At 48.5% G+C, this 14,834-nt stretch overlaps 1 protein-coding gene across 2 annotated transcripts in view; it reads left to right on the plus strand.

Annotated features, from left to right (window-relative positions):
- Positions 1-14,834, plus strand: part of LOC135211251 (dihydrolipoyllysine-residue acetyltransferase component of pyruvate dehydrogenase complex-like) — a 99,993-nt gene that overhangs the window by 18,478 nt on the left and 66,681 nt on the right. The gene's annotated exons all lie outside the window — the stretch shown is intronic.

Here is a 14,834-nt window from a genome sequence, read left to right on the forward strand (position 1 = left end):
GTAACAGAAGTCTGTACTAGTCTCCCGCTGCATCGCACCGCGATAATGCGAATGATTTTTGCAGACATCTGAGTTTGTCTTCAAAATATCTCGTATTCGTAGGTGTGCAATTATTCATTGTTTGCCCCGAATTAACAGATGTGTCAGAAGACATCGCCTACTCTCCGACCTGACAGCTCTACTTCCAAATGTTCAGCCCATGAGAAGCAGTTCTTCAGGCGGCTCTCCCCTGTGTTTTCATTACTGAAAAGCGCTCCGCTTTTATTGCAACTACGATCCTCACCGGACAGCAATGAATAGCGGTTAGCGTTCTCAGTCTTTGTAGCACAGGTTTAGAATCTTTAGAATCCTTCTCTCGGTTCAGCTGTGAAGACGTAGGTTGCATTTTCTGTACACCTTTGTCTTCAACGACACATAGTGATGTTTCTCCTTAGCTGAGAATCAACTATACTATGAGATATCTTGCCATCAGGGACCTCGGTCTCTAGAAGGCAATTGACTTTCGCCTGTTGGGCACATGCCTTAAGAGAATCATCACCTCGCCTTCTGGCATCGGTGACGAACAAATTATTTGTTTAGTCTCTTGGCATAACCCTTTTAAGGCGAAGGTCACGTGACTTGCTCGGGTGCTTGGACAACTTGCCTCCTACCGAACGCAGTCAGTCGGCAGCTGTCAGAGCGCCCAAGTCAGTTACGAACTTCGCTGTGGACTTAGTTCGGTTGTTCCATAACAGTCTTTTCTTCGTCCTAACGGCTTGTCACAGTACCCATACCATCGGCACCACCATTGAGTGTCGGTGTCCTATCCACTACCGAGAAGAACTTCACTGCATGGGGATAGGAGAATGTGAGACACTTCGCTGCAGACGGATAGACCAGTATGGGTACAGGACATCACCGAAGTCGAGAAGAGGGATAGGTCATACGACCATTCCCTTCTTTTCCTCTGAGGTAATTGCATGACTTTTCCTGCGAAGTCAAGCATCCAGGGGATGGGGATTCGTGACGCTCGATTTCGTACCGACTTCGTAGCGAAGACTCAGAACCCTTCGGTTCCTGACGATCGGTTAGAGTCCTTCACAATCCCCTCCCTAATGGACTTCACCGCCTTCGATGCGAAGGAGATGCTGCTTTGTCCTGTGAAAGCGCGACCGCGCTTTCTGAAGAAACTCGACATCCCAGGCTGAGTGTTGAAGACTCTTCGTCAACACCAAGATGACCTAGAAGTACACTCCCTCGAGTTACACAAGAACTTCTCCGTGGCGCAGGTACTGAAGGCAGGGGTCTGGTACAACCAGACCACTGGCACCTCCTTCTACCTTTGGATATTGCCCACAGGTCCTTGGATCGTTTTCCTTGGGACCCGTGGTGGCTGCTCAACACGTTATGTAGCTAACCCAGACTCTAGCAGGCTGAACAGCATCGAGTCCTGGTGTGACTGTAAGAATAGATAAGTGAATGAGAGAGTGACTGGCTTCTCTTCCTGTCTTTTTCTCCCCCTCTACCTGTGGGTAGAGGGATACGGTCATCACCTTGCTGGATAAGGACGAGATGCAGGTGAGCTACTCGACAGAGCCCCATCCTATCCCTTTCACTAGGGATGGGAGCGAATATCCACCACTTCCTCCTACAGGGGGGGGGAAGTGGATGCCAACAAGAGACAAACCATAACTTTATGTTGCCTCTTGCAAATAGGAACTTGTTCTTGTTTGCTGGTACGAAGAGATACGCTTGCCTCTCTCTTAGTACTTGGTCCAGAGGTCTGACCATTGATCCTGTGGTGCACACCCCGATCAATCGGACAGAGGCTTGGATCCCTCCCTCGCTCTTACGACCAGGGAGGCATTCCAAGGTTGGGCGAACACCAGGCTGTTCACAAAAGACTCAGATTCCTCCCACCAAGAAGTGAGTCTTCCTATTGTAAAAGGACCGAAGGTTTGTATGCCGTGTCGGAACAAATGACAATTTGTCCAAAATTGCATTTTTCCTAACTATACAAACCTGAGGTCCTTTTACACATAGTCCCACCTCATGCCACCCCTCACTCTGCAGTTTTTGCTTGGGCCAAAAGCAAAAGTGATTTGTTTACCTCCCAGTCGCGCGCGCGCGCCTGTCGGACAAGCAGTTAACTACCGAACCCCTTGTTCGAAAGCTTACGACCTATCCAGCTGCCGCTAGTACCTTCCTATTGTAAAAGGACCTTAGGTTTGTATAGTTAGGAAAAATGCAATTTTGGACAAATTGTCATTTCAGATTTGGGCCTAAAGAATTTTTACCTCTACCTTCGGTGATACCTTCTACCTCACCTGCAAAGAATGTGAAGTAGGCAGTGCTTCGGAGGAAGCTTAAAGTGAACAGACAACTTCTTCTTCGAAACCCAGCAAGACATCGGGTTTCGTGAATTCAAGAGGTCTCTGTCAATTAATATTGCTTTTCGCATAGGTGGATGGAGTTAAGGGAAGATCTCGTTTGCTCTACCGCAAGCTTTGCCATTCTGCCAATAAATTTAAGTTGCCACTACCGCAGTCAAGACTTTGCGATAAGGCAGTTACGGGTTATAAAGGCTCGATGTCCTGCACGTCAGGACTCTCGGCAATGTTCAGTAGGATTCTTGCAAAGGCACTCATCAAAAGGACGCTCTTCAGGAAAGCGCAAGACAGGACTTCCTTTGCCATACTGCTTATAAATTTTAAGCTTTAGCATGCATTAGTTGTGATACGGGAGAGGAAGCTGGTTGGAGAGTTTCTTCCTCTTCCCAGGATAATTTTGCAAGCTTTTTAGCCCATCTGAAAGGGTTTTTCAGATGATAGATTTTGTTAGTTTCTAGTCGGGACTACGCTGCCGAATTGAACATCGTCGTTCTACCTGCCGTAAGCCCAGTCTCTTAACAGGATTCTTGCCCCTTCCTCGTTTGAGACGGGAATCGGAAAAATTAAATGCTCGACTTCCTGGATTACGTTTTGTCAATTCAGTGACTTTCCCCCATTGACAATATACTATCGTTTTGTCAAGTAAGTGGGTATCCCCTCATTGACAAAATATCTCTTTGTCCCGTAAATGGGTTAGTTCTCATTGACAAACATCTCATTAACTTGATATTGCGTAAGCGAATAAGCTCTTATTGACAAGATTCGGAAGAGCTCTCATTCGTCATTCGCAGACTCGTACAAGAAATAGACTTGTAGACTACGTCAATGAACGCTTATGTCCAATAAAACAAATAAGAAAATCTTTAGCTGACTGCTTAGATTCTCTTAAGTTTTGTTCATGAAACTTGCCTGTCAGATATGTATGTAGCTGTATTTCCGAATTCAGCTATATATATGTCTGCCAGGTAAGTATGAACAAACTTTATTGTGATATAATTTCATATTTTGCCTTGCGTTATTTTACTTCTGGTTGGTTCAAGTCATATACGCTTGCTGTAGTTACCTCTTCAGATGGCAACCGAGAGGTCTATTGTCTATTTTAAGGACATTTAATCGTTACTCCCTGCAGCCTTCCAGGAGTTTCCGATTTATCTTTTACCGTTGTATGGTAGTGTTCTGACGACACAAACGCATCTATATATTTAGCGTTTTCTGTTTCGCTTAAATATACCAGCTTGAGAGTCTTTCTGCTCAAAAAAATAACGGACCTATTTCTTCGTAGAATAGGGTAACTGGCAACCCAGACATAAAGTTAAGAGACGACGTTCGTAAGCTGCTGGCTGCTGCTGTCACGCTGTGTCTGTCCTCCAGTCCAACCGAGCCAGTAACAGATCGTGCGCTGTCATCGCTGTAGTTACGTCTCTCTCTCCTGCGGGATTGACTGACTAACCGTATCTTTGTGCTGACGGTTACGTCTCTCCTGCGGGATTGACTGACTAACTGTATCTCTGTCCTACAATCACGGACTTTAGCCTAAGATTGAGGGGATTTCTTACGTGAATGAATAAACGTTGCATTCGTTTTGCCTTACTATGTTCAACAGAGTTATCTCTTAATCCTTTCGGTGCTCGTTACCGCACGGTATGGAACTACGAGTCTACCGCAACATTGCACTTTTATATGCTCTCCTGCTTAGGCAAAGCGCAGCCTTATTAGGGAAGTAAGCATACTCGGGGAGGGAATGGATGAGCTTGCTGGGGACCATTTCCTTCCTGAAGAAGTTTGTTTCCCCGAATAGACTGCAATTCAGACCACAGTTTTTTCCTACCGGGAAACTGAAATATTATTCAAGATCTAGGAATTATTCTGAACATCTCTCAGTGCGTCTATCACCTGAGGTGATAGAAAGAAGGTGCTGGACATCTGGATAGGGTTTCAGATGTCCTGGATCTTAATCTGAAAGAAGTAAAAGCGATTCGGTAGTCCCTCCAGTCCTCGAAACGAGTTTTTGGGAACCAGTGGTCCAGATCAACTCTGATATTCCACAGCTCTCTCATATCTTAAGAAGTATCTTCTCTCGGTCCTTGTTCGAGTTTACGAGAAAGAGCCTATTATAACAACAGGCGTAGAATGTAACGATCCTCTACAGGTTCGTTACAGGATTGCAAAAGTCCGTACGAATCGTCTCGATCGACGGCAGCAACTATTCACTTCCGAGTGGAATCTTTCTTTAGAAGTAAGTTGAGAGTTGTGTAGACTTTAGGGACGCCCTTTCATTCTTCTCTTCAATATGTTGAGGACGAAGAGGCTTCTTCTTCTCTGCTCCCTTATTCTCGATCCGGGATCGGTACCATTAAACGCCATCCTATGATATTGAACGGGGATGGATGTTTAGTCTCTTTTCTTCTTTTTCAATCGCTTAGGAAATGTAATAAGAGGATTTATGACGTCACAGGGAGCGACAATGACGCTGATCGCCCCATGTTGGCCTTCAGGATCCTGGATTCACAGAGGTCACATACTTCCTAGTTCACTTTCCAAGGACCTTTTCCGAGAGAGTCGGTCTACTCTAACTCGAAAGGTACCTATAACCTCTCCGCTCTGAGTCTGACTACGTTCAGACTATCGAGATGTTGACAGGAATAAGATTACCGTCTTCCATTTCCGTCTGAAGAATGGGATAAGCTGGCAGTCACAACTATTAAAGAATACGCAAATATGTTGTTGACGGCCTTTGGGCTCAGAGATTTGCGTCTGTCAAACAACAAAGCCCTTCACGATTTTTGAGTTCTGTGGAATCTCGAAACTCGCTCACCATCTACTTTTTGTCTCACCTGTTTTCTCGGAGTCAGACACTCGTGCGAGATCAGGCGACATATAGTAGCCCTGAGTTTCTTGTTGACGAAGTCGGTTGCGTTTATACACCCCCGATGATCGTGTAACATGAGACCAGGTTGGACTGTCAGGCATTCTTCCTTCGGGACTGAATCGCCGTTTTGCTCCTCGCTCCTTTCTCCTGGCACCAGAAGCTCGAGTCAGGAGTTGATTCGCTGACGACGTTGGGTTGCGTTGATACACCCCCAAGGTTTGCTTAGATTGAATCGCCCAGGCAGTCCAGACACTCATCCTTCAGCGAAGAATAGTGCCTTATGGTCTTCAGGGTACAGCCTTGCTGTCCTTGATTCGTCTGACTGGTCAACTGGTCGGTCACCTGACTTTAGTACAGACGTACTGACTGTGCATGTCCAGATCGAAGCTTTCAATATGGAACTTAGACGTAGTCTGAAGTTCTTGATGTCAAAGCATTCGAACCTCTCCTACCTGTTAACTTCTTGCATGTGATCAGGAAGGCCTTCTTCTAACCACCCTAGATACGACAAAGAGGGTTAGTGAAATTTTAAGCCATCGTCACAAGTTTTGGCTTTAGAGAACACAAGGTGGTGTGCTCTCTAAGCCTTCCGTTGTGGCCTAAGAATGGAAACCCGTTTTGTCCTTGGGCCAGGAGCTTGGAAGCAAGGATGGCACAAGTTAGTGGGCAGGAGCCAGAGAGAGTCCTGTGCCCTGTCGGGTCTCTCAAGTTTTATCTACATAAAACTCAAGAAAGTCGAAGTCATTCGGGCAATCTGCAGTGTTCCGAAAAAGACCAGACTTGCCCATATCGAAGAACACCCTGGCTTTAGTGTTAAGGAGTTCTTTCAAAAATGCTCCTTCATTGTGTTTGCACAAAGAATTGAAATCTTTTATCTGAATGCTCACGAGGTGAGGGCGCGGCCTCGGAAGCATTTCAACAGAGCATGGCACTCAGCAACATCCTGAGTACCATGTTTTAGCGAAGCAACTCTGTGTTCACTTCACACTCCCTGCGAGATGTGAAGATGGCATATGAGATCTGCTGCTCGCTAGGGCCATACGTGTCTGCAGACACAATCTTGGGGGCAAGAAGTACCACTCATCCTATCCTGTAGAAAATGGTTAGGAAGAGCTCTTAATTTAGTTGTTGAGTCGCCGACAACGGCGACTTCTTAACTCTTAAGCCTTAGTTAACACACCTTAACTTTGGCTAGGTTGGTCAAGTGGTGATATATATATTTATATATATATATTTATTTTACTTCTTAGCCCTCATGGTATGGTCAATATGGTCTAGTCACATTGTGGTCACGCCCCCGTTGACAGATCATCTGGAGTGCACCAGCTTTATAGGTCTCTACCTCGCTGGCAACTCTAGTAAAGCAGAAGCAGACTTGGGTGACAGTAATCACGAAGTCAGCTATGCTAATAGGTGGAACCAAGATGTAAATCATCTGCATGCATTTGTTTCCCAAAATCCTTCTATTCTGTCCCTTCCCACCTCCAAAGGTGGGATTCAGCTATATATATATCTGACAGGTAAGTTTCATGAACAAAATGATATTGTTATGATACAATAAAGTTTGTTCATACTTACCTGGCAGATATATATAATCAAGTACCCACCCACCTCCCCTCAGGGGACAGTGGAAATAAAAATTATGAATAGAAAATGGGAATGGTTCCTGATACCCGCCTCCCAGCGGCGGGAATGGGTACTAACCACCTGACCGACCACTGCGTGTGTCGGAAGTTTTTAAAATTCTGTCGGACTTCAGAAAATACAGCTATATATATATCTGCCAGGTAAGTATGAACAAACTTTATTGTATCATAACAATATCATATTTAGCCCAATAATAGCACCTTGGTGCTCAAACGACTTCGCAGTGGTAAGCTAGGTTAGGTTTTCACTAACACGGAATCAGATTGCCAGTGGTTTTGTGAGATTATTGCTGCATTTTTCCTCATGGAAAGTGAGAGATAAATTAATGGGAAGTAGAAGTTTATCAGATAAAGCAGTAAGGCTTTGGTGATGTAAGCCTCCTTTTAAACTTGGCAGTGTTTCCGTAAGGGCTCCATAGCCTCTTGAGAGTTCCTTCCCACCATCTTTGGTGACCTTTTTTCATTCCTCAAATAGGCTAATCATACTCATGTTATTCATCTTTTTCTTGTCTGGTGCAGTAGTTAGGTAACTTACTACCTTATAAAGATTCCACAAGTATGTACTCCAAGTAGAATTCGATGGTATTTTTAAACTCCGCTTAATTTTCCAGCCTTCCTAGTCATCCATTACATGTTAGGTGTTGTACCACAAGAAGTTGTTTGTTCCGATACGTATACAAACCCTCGGTCCTTTAACAACAGGAAGGTACTTAGTGGCAGCTGAACTGGTCGTAAGCTTCGAACAAGGGGGTTCGGTAGTTAACTACTTGTCCGGCAGTTGGTGGTCAGCTCGACTGCAAGGAGAGGAGCCACTTTGCTTTCGGCCGTGCTGGTGGTTAGACTTGTTGCCCGCCTCTCTGCCTGCTTCTAGTGCTTTGTTTTCTTCAATGCATGAAGGCTTTTCTCTTTCCCTTTTACTGTGTGTGTGTATGTGCAAGGCTATACGTAAGTACGTGTCTGTTTTGTATACTCACAGTGATATTCGTGATTGGTTCTGGAATCCCGAGAGCCGGAGAGACCCCCTCGCCCCCCCATCAGCTGCAGATTGGGCTGCTGAGTCATCTGGTGAGAGGGGCCATGCCGGTAACTCACGGCCCGACCACCACGACAACCATGACGGTGTCCACGCCTGGCTACGCTGTTCCACCTCACCTGGTTTATACACAGCACGTCGCCATGGTTACCCCGACAGCTGTTGTTCAAGCGCCACTGCCGGAGGTGAAGATGTTTTCCTTGTCGCCGCCGCCTGGTTTTGCCACTCTTGCTCCAGCCCCTGACTTCCGGTGTCCCATGAGCTCTCCCCTGGACCTGCCTCCAGTACAGAGGATGCTGCTGGTTCCTGCTCTGCCTCCTGTTCCTGAGATTGCTGCCACTCCAGTTCCAGTACCAGTTCCTGCCGCTGTTGTTCCTGCCCGTGGTGTTGCTGCTCCCACCCCAGGTCCTTCCGGACAGGTGCAGTCGGGCCCTGTTGCTATGGCAACTGCCTCGGCTCCGTCTTGGATGGAAGACCTGACACTGGTGCTGAGGAAGCTGACGAAGAAGAAGAAGAAGAAGAGGAGGAAGGTGTCGTTGTCGTCTGCTGCCGCTTCCCCTTTGTCTTCTAAGGCCCCACAGCTGAAGAAGAAGAAGGTAGCCTCCTCCCCCCCTTAAAAGGCTCGCCCTGAGACTTCTAAGGGTCCGTCCCACTCCGGTGGGACGGTTGGGACTTCTGCTGATCCTTTTTTTCCTTCGGGAGCGGGGCCCATCTCTCCTTCCGCAAGGAAGAAGAAGACGGGGACCAGAGGAGTGCAGGCTAACACCAGTACCTCCTCACCTGGCACCAGAGGTTCTGCCTCGGCGCCGGGTACCGTCTCAGCCTCTCGTTCGCGAGAGGTACCGAGTGTACGGTCACCTGCGGATGACTGTGCAGCCAAGACCCAGGCCACTGAGTCCGCTCAACGCCAGGATCCAGGCACGGAGCGGAAGACTGGCGGGAGACCAGACCAGCGATCGCTCTCGCGGTGATCCGCTGGTACCCAGGGTTGATGCGACGGTCCCAGACCAGCCGCGGGCTGAGGCGAGGAAGCGGTCGCCTGGCGGCGTGACGCGCCGTGAGGACAGGCCTTGCTCCCAACGTGACAGCGGACTCTGCCGGTCCCCTGACCGCCGCTCCTACCTGGACCGGACGGAGAGGAGGACCAGCAGCAGCTCTTCTGACGCTCGGGACCGTCGCCGCTGTTCTCGGTCCAGCCGCTTTCCCTGTGAGAACCGCTCAACCAGGCTTGCAGCTCGCCTGCAGCCCCCCCAGCCCACCGGTTCAGATGGTGGGTGAGGGGGGAGCGTCAGGTCTACCTCTCCTATCCCTTCAATTTCCTCGGGCTACACTGGGAAGAGCGAGGCGACCAGGAGTGATCGCAAGGGGCGCAATGACCTCGGGGAAGGATCGCTGCTCCCACCTTCCGAGCCTACATCGGGTTTGGAGTCGTTCTGGGGACCCAAAAAGGAACCCAGGACGACAGTGGGTTTGCCGCGATCAGCCTTGGCCGATAGTGTGCTCAGCCAGGTGGACGCTCTCGTCTCTGGACAGGAGGGTTAGCTTCGGTCCGGCAGGTCAACCAAGCTCCTTCCCCCACCTCTACCGTGACAGGCGCTTTTACGTGCCATCAGAGGACCCTCTGCCGCCCAAACAGGTCAACCTGTAATTAGCTAGGCTAACTCCGGGGGTGTCTCTGCAGCAGCTCCTGTCGGAGAACCTCTGGTTCTCACAGCAAGAGGCACTTCCCTTGGAATCCACCGCTATGGCAGCATTCCAAGCAGTCTCGTGGCTAGACCTGTGGTCCCTCACAGTGTCCAAAGCTGCAGCCTCCTCGGGAAACATCACTCCTGAAGGGGACCCAGCTTTCGTGAGACTGTGCCAGTCTGGAGGTAGGGCCATCTCCTACCTGGCCCACCAGATGGCTAACCTGTGGGCCAACCTGGTACTGAGGCGTAAGGATGCTGTCCTCCCTCGAGTGACCAGGGCGGCTGGCTGAGAGGCGGCCTTGGGTCTTCGCAACGGACCAATGTGGAGTTCCTCCTCTCTCTTCCCCAGAGAGATGGTGGATGCTGAGGTGGAACAACGGCGCACTGACGAGAGTGACCGTTTCGTCCACCAGGCAGTCTCGAAGGTGGCTGGGCAACCTCGAACGACTGCGGCTAAGCCGAAGAGTTTAGCTAGCGCTTCCTCTGCGGCTAAGATGATCGCTTCGTCGAAGCCGAAAGGAAAGACTGCCTTCGACTTCGACTGTAAGGAGTGACTGTAACCAGTCCTCCTTCTCTCGAGGAGGAACCGGGAAGAAGAAGTCGAAGAGAGGAGGGAAACGCTAGGGACGGTGTTCCCCCTCACCTGCTGCCGGAAGTGGGGGGATGCCTAGCGAGCCATTGGGCAACATGGCAGCGCTACTGAGCAGAGACCTAGATAGTGAACATTCTTCGGGAGGGATATTTGCTACCCTTCGAGTCTCGGCCACCCCTCACCTCCAACCAGGTCCATCATCATCAGATGTACGTTCCTAGTTCGGCCTAAGGACGTGGCGCTTCGGCAGGAAGTAGAAGCCATGCTGAGCAAATGTGCCGTGGAGATCGTATGGGATCAGTCGCCAGGCTTCTACAGTCGACTTTTCCTGGTGGAGAAGTCCTTGGGGGGCTGCCGCCCGGTGATAGATCTCTCTCCCTTAAACCGATTCATTCGCCAGACTCGGTTCACGATGGAGATGGCACGGTCAATGTTCGACTCCATCAGGGAGAACGATTTCACTCTTTCTGTGGATCTGAAGGACACATATTTCCAGATACCCATCCATTAATCCTCCAGGAAGTACCTCCGCTTCATCTTCGACGGGACGGTGTACCAATTCAAGGCACTTTGTTTCGGTCTCTCAACCACCCCACAGGTGTTCACGCGAGTGTTCACGCTGGTGTCGGCTTGGGCCCACTTGGTAGGGATATATCTTCTGAGGTATCTCGACGATTGGTTGGTCCTGGCGAGCTCCCGCTTGCAGCTGCTACAGAACAGAGATCGACTCCTCGAATTCTGCCACGATCTGGAGATCGTAGTGAATTACGAGAAGTCAGATCTCGAGCCCAGGCAGAGGATGAAGTACCTAGGCATGCTGATCGATACAGTAGCAGGGCGAGTCTTCCCCGCAGATTCGCGGATCAGCAGGTTCAGGGAGGCAGCAAGACGGTTCCGTCCCTACAGGAACAGCCAGCTCAGCAGTGGCAGGTTGTGATCGGTCACCTGTCGTCTCTTGAGAAGCTAGTCCCTCACGGGCGTCTTCACCTGCGGTCTCTTCAATGGAGATTAAAGGAGTGTTGGTCACAGGCAAGAGACCCACCTTCCTTCCCCGTGTCTCTCACGGAGAAGGTGAGGCAGGACCTAGCCAGGTTGCTGGACGACGGGAACCTCGTAAGAGGAGTGCATCTTCGCATGTTAAGCTCATCATAACTGGACACAAAAAAGCGATGTGTCGTTATGTTCCAGAATGACCAAGAGATACTTTTGATTATGATGTGGTCGTCAGACCAGATGGAGGTATACCTGAAACACAGGAAAGCTTTAGGATCAAAAAACAAACATAGGTAGGTGGTAGAGCCTAAAAAGGCAGAGGAAAAAGATTTAGAAAGTGTTCGATTTAGGAAGCTAAAGTATAGGTTGTCATCTAGCATGACGAACCTTTTTGCCAATTTCATTTCTAAACTTAATGAAGGAATAGATACAAATAGGAATGATGTAACTAATCGTTCTCTTTTAGCTCCCCTGCTTGTTCCAGAACCACCCCTAATGGGTCCCGGGAGTCATGGAGACCCACAAATCCGGAGGGTAGGTTCTTTTGACGCCCCCCCGGTGCAGAGCAGGCAGTGACAACAGCAGATTCCCCCTTTTCCCCTAAAAGTGTAAATGCAAAAGGTTTAGTATTAGGAGAGATACAGACAGATAGGGATCCTGTGTTAGGTAGCAAGGAGGACGAGTTGCACAAGTCCTTGCCCCCGGGCTCTGATACTATTCCGTTTTCAGATCAGCCTGGATCTCCGTTAGATCCTTCGGAGATTTTATTTTCTTTCTCCGACATATCTTGTAAGGCTCCAAAACCAGGAGATTCATTTAAGGAGACAATTTCGTCTACGGATGCTAAGGAGGTTTCTCCTTCTTCGTCGAAGGTTCCCTTTCCTACGAAGGATACTTTGGGGCTCCCTTCTTGTAGAGTCCCTTCAGAAGACTTTTACCCTGGCAGAATACAATGCAGACTTATTAGGTTTATCACAGGTATATAGGGTGTTGGTTAGGCAGTGCTTCCACCTGGGATTCCATAATATTATGGATCATCCAAACAAAAACTTCTTTCAGTTTTCTTCTGAAGGTTGAAAAAGAAACCCACAAAATCACTGTGTAACGTGTTTACTTCTAAGTATTTAGAAGTAAAATTAAATGTAGATACTTAAAAATAAACACGTTACACAGTGATTTTGTGGGTTTCTTTTTCAATTATGGATCATGTTATTAGGAATTTTCCTAAATTTTCTAACAAAATACATCAGGATTATCAGGGGTTGGGTGAGTCAATCTACTTTCTGTCACTCAAAAAGATGTCTTCTCCTAAATATTCCTTCCCATCTTTGCCCTTCGTAGCCTCAGTTCCTTCTTTACATTCCTTTCCACCTAAAATACTTCTCAGACTTTATCTCCTCTATCCTTCTCTGCTCATTCCTCGGTGCCCATTTTGCAATGTCCACAGGCTTCCGCTATGAGTTCTCCCCCAATAGTTCCTCTCTCCATGGGACAAGGGATTTTTCGGTTGTCTAATGTTTCGCAGTCTAATTGAGGCTTCCGTAGCAACAGGAGTAGCTAGACCGTAATCGGAGATCGTAAAAAAAGCAATCTGTTTGCCTGGTAATCTTGTAGGTCCGTTAGCACCTGGATTTCATTTTTCCTCAGGCCCATTATGCGGAATATGTCAGCATCGGCTGCAGCGGAATGGTCTGTGTCTGTGTCTGCTCCTGTGTACATGGTGTTGACAGGTGGCTTAATTACCTGTCCGACTGCAGCAATTGGTATGTCCTTAGTAACACTTGAGTGTGACCGCTTCCCCCTTCCTTTCCCCTTTTATGGCTTTCATAACAATTCCTCAGGGTTTGGTATTATCTATTCCTCAGAAATTTTGTGTTGGTTTGGTTTCGGTGGCATCGGAGATGAATTCTCCCTCTTCCTCCCGTAAGATTTCCGGTTTGGCGGCTTCACGTTTGGACAGTACAATGGTAAACCCAGGTTTATTGGTGTGGCTTCTCCGCATGCAGGTGTGGGTACAGTACTTCCGGGACTACAAGGATCGGATGTGTTGGCTCCTCGGATGTACGGTGTAGGTGTAGTTCAGCCAGGTAGGACTGGTTCCAGAGTTGCGTCATCGCATTTCGGTGGTAGTAGATTGGCGCAGCCGGGTTAACACGGTTCCCTGATAGACGGGATGAGGCATTGATGCAGCCTTCTGTTGACAGCACTCCGGGCTCAGGGGTTACGCCCACTTTTGTAAGTGATGGTCTCACACAACCATTGGAGGTAGGTTTTACATCCACGGGTAATTTGCGGAAGAGTATGGATTCAGTAGCTTCCACTTCTTCGGGTTTGGGTACCTTTGGTGGACACACTGTCGATTTTCCTTCTTCCTCTCGCTTGGTAGACTTAGGCAGGGAGGCCACATTGGACGAAAAAGATACTACTGCGGAGTTGCTGGTTCTGCCTGCGGGAGAGAGCGAGTATAAGTGGATGGTAGAATTTATCCATCCTTTGTACCTGCAGGCAAGGGTTACGGAGGAACAGCTCCAACTCAACCAAGCAATGTTCGAGGAACTTCACTTCATGAAGCCGTCAGTTCCACAGACGTCATGTAAGTTCCCTTAGTTCGGTCGGCTAGAGCAAGCACTGAAAGATGCTAACAGTAAGTTAGCTGCGGTGGTAGGTTACGTCAGACAGGATATTTCCTTACTTCCCAGGAGGAAGAATCTATGCGGAGTATCTGGTAACCCTTCAGGGGGCATTAGACTTTCGCTAAACGAGTCGGCCGAGGCTCTTCTGTCCAGAGTCCCATCAGTTTCCAGGCAGGTAGGCGTGTCATTGCGTGAAGCAGTGATATTAGAGGACACATTCCGTAACTAATCTGAGGCTTTATCCCACACCATGTGGATGTTATCAGGACTTATGGGTTTCCTGAAGAGGGATGGTTTCGTTCCATCGGATGTGGTCATGTTTGACAGTCTAGTGACTTAAGTGTCTATGGGTTTGGCGCATCAGGCCAACGTATCGGCAGGTTGCATGCACTACTTTCATAGGAAAAAAGAGAAGGGATCTTTTCTTGAGCCACCTTCTACCTCACTTCCAAGATATTCACAAACCGGTTCTATCGAGAGTGCCTCTTGCTCTCTGCAATAGTCTGTTTAAGGAGGAAGACGTGGCGAAAATGGTCAATTTAGTGTCTTCGGCTTCAACCATGGAGTCACAGCAGGCTATGATCGGAGTGGCTTCTTAAGGAGCTAGGTCCCCTAAGGGATCCTGTATGTCTTCTCCGGGGAAGCGCTCCAGCTCACACTCTCCTGTCAGGTCTCCGAAGAAGGTGCAATTCGCATCGAAAGTTTCATCCTCAGGCTCTTCTAAATCTTCGACAGAAAGGAAGGTTTTTCGAAAATAGGAGACGTTACCCTTGTCGATGCCAGTAGGGGGTTGTCTGTCCCACTTCACAGACACCTGGAGAGAGTTGGGTGGTGGAGGTTTTGGGGAATGGTTACAAGATAAATTTTCTTTCGGTTCTTCCTCTGTCCGATTCCCTATTACACCTTCCCAGTTATTCCCCATCTTCCGTCAGGGGAATAGCTCTGTCTGCGGAGATTCAGTCCTTGTTGGTAAAGAGAGCGATAGAACTAGCTCCCCCCTCTCGGGGTTTC

This window comes from Macrobrachium nipponense, chromosome 4 (assembly GCF_015104395.2).
Source record: "Macrobrachium nipponense isolate FS-2020 chromosome 4, ASM1510439v2, whole genome shotgun sequence".
Classification (NCBI taxonomy): domain Eukaryota; kingdom Metazoa; phylum Arthropoda; class Malacostraca; order Decapoda; family Palaemonidae; genus Macrobrachium; species Macrobrachium nipponense.